The 2,420-nt window shown below is 39.3% G+C and overlaps 1 protein-coding gene across 3 annotated transcripts in view; it reads right to left on the minus strand.

The window, feature by feature from the left end:
- Window positions 1–804: 804 nt before the first annotated feature.
- brf1a (BRF1 RNA polymerase III transcription initiation factor subunit a) overlaps window positions 805–2,420 on the minus strand; it is a 46,428-nt gene continuing 44,812 nt past the window's right edge. For all 3 annotated transcript variants that reach the window (XM_053502113.1, XM_053502112.1, XM_053502114.1), the window contains exon 20: window positions 805–2,420. This exon is cut by the window's right edge and continues 236 nt beyond it. The gene's annotated coding sequence lies outside the window, so the exon portion shown is untranslated.

Below are 2,420 nucleotides of genomic sequence, written 5' to 3' on the forward strand. Positions count from 1 at the left end.
TATATAGATTTTTTTTTTTTTTAACTTGTGTGTACAACTCCAGGAAATCATGCTTGTCTGGTCAAGCACAAGGCTGTGTGTGTGTGTGTGTGTGTGTGTGATTTAAAGTAATGTTTTCGTTTCTCTAGGAGACGTACAGCATTCTTCACCTCCACAACTCTTTTTCTTCACAAGTATTAGCCCCCTCTAGTTGCCAATCGAAAGAATGACAGAAAAAAAATCCCAGCACTTCACTTCACTTATACTGGAAAAAAAAAATAATTTTAAGGTTTTATAAATGTGCATTTGATGATATATCACGTGACTAACAGAGCCTGGAACCATGTGTTACTTATGAGCAAACAGCTAATCCGTCACGCTCTGTAGATCCTTTAATTTCCTGTACATGTTCGTTCACATGTTCTGATAAACACAAAAGGCATCAAAGGTTCATTCTTAAATAAATAATCAGACTCAGTTGCACGACACTGAAGCTTCAGGTCCAGTTGTGTCCTGTTTATCACACTAAGAGCATAATAAGGAGATTGTGCAGCTTAGATTTAAAGTTCAAAATGAAGACATTCAAATGGGCCCCCAGTGTGTGTGTGTGTGTGTGTGTGTGTGTGTGTGTGTACAAACAAAAAACACAAGGAAGATAAAAAAAAAAAAAAAACATTGCCTGGTTTGGGCCTTTTTTCTGTGTGTATTGGCCAGGGGTTTAAACAAGCCGATTTGATTTTCCCCCTAATGTGACATCATATGAGAAGAGCCCCTCCCCCAGGCAGCAGCTCATTTACATAGACACTGGACCATTTGGAAGAGGAGTGACACAATTCAAGCATTTATTTCTGGAAAAAGAAAAATGACGAGTCAGGAGAAAAACACAGGAGAAGTTAGTTTAGATAATAAACTATAATCTAATTAGATAATAATAATCTCATTAGAAGTAACGGTGCGTAACATCAGATTTAAAACAGTGGCTTTTGCCCCCTTTGTGCAGGTCGCAGCTCTGTGTGTAACAACTGTTACTCACCACTAGAGGGAGTAAAAGGATTAGAATTATGAGGCAGCAGTGAAACAGTATGTTGGTTTTGAGAAATCTGTCACCACACACACACACACACACACTCTAAAGGCAGAACAACGTACGTTCCTCTGCTCTTCGTACGATCTCTCATCAGCACTCCGCAGTAATACGTGTAATACGTCATATTCTCCACATACGTGTTGTATAATAAATAAGACGCTACGAAATAAAAGCTGCATCGGTCTGAAGAAATGAGTCACATGACTATTCTCCATGTAAACTTCTTACACAAGGTGCATGTACTGTACTGAGTGTTACCTGGTTTCACTTCAACCGGTTACTGTTACAACGAGAAGGCTGAAGTTTAAGCTACAGCGCGTCAGAGATCAAAGCAAAAGAACAAACATACAGTAGAGCTGATGCGTAACCATGGCAACAGCGCCATACTCAATTGTCCACATACGCAACCTTAGCTAAAGAAAATACCCGAGGTATATGCGGTATACACACACACAGTATATACACCACGTTATCAAAGCCACCATTATTCCTGACGTTAAGTCACTTTATATTAAGCGTAAATATACTCAAATATAAGTCCAATAATAATCGCCTTTTTGCTTCCTTTCCAATTTTGCATTGTTTATTGCACACACTTTGCGCATCATTGGTTTCCTACCTGTAATATACAGTATTAACTCCATTTCGTTCCAGCACCCGATATGTGTGTGTGTGTGTGTACACTCCTCTAAAAGTGTTTAATTATTATAATGTATGATGATAAACTGTACATGACATTGTCTTGTATATCACTGAGATTCTCATCACAGTCACTTTGGTTTTATTGCACTCTACACGGCTGAGATTCGTCATCGCAGTCACGAGTTCCAAAGGCAAGTGTGTGTGCAGAAAATAAAAATAAAAAATTCATCAGAAACTAGCTACTAATCATCATCATCATCATCATCATCATCATGTGTCACTAACTTAAATAATAAAATAACAAATAAGAACCTGAAAGAACCTGGAACCTAAATACTCTGGACTAGCAGCAGCACAGCACACACACAAGCGCATGGTTTTCAATAATGTTGTGACACACACCGTCTTTGGCTACTTACACACTCCCTCTCCCCAACACACACACACACACACACACACACACACACACACACATTTAAATCTAAACCACTTCAGATGCACACAATCATCCATGAGCCATCATTCTGCTCTGTGTAAGTTAATTACAGGGAAGTGTGTGCACACACACACACACACACACACACACATCACAGAGAGATGTCAGACAAGCTGAAGCTTGTTCTGTGCTCACTGTCTCACTAATTGGACCTTATTAGACATAAAACACACACACACACACACACACACACACACACACACACACACACAGGGT

This window comes from Clarias gariepinus, chromosome 8, assembly GCF_024256425.1.
Source record: "Clarias gariepinus isolate MV-2021 ecotype Netherlands chromosome 8, CGAR_prim_01v2, whole genome shotgun sequence".
Lineage (NCBI taxonomy): Eukaryota > Metazoa > Chordata > Actinopteri > Siluriformes > Clariidae > Clarias > Clarias gariepinus.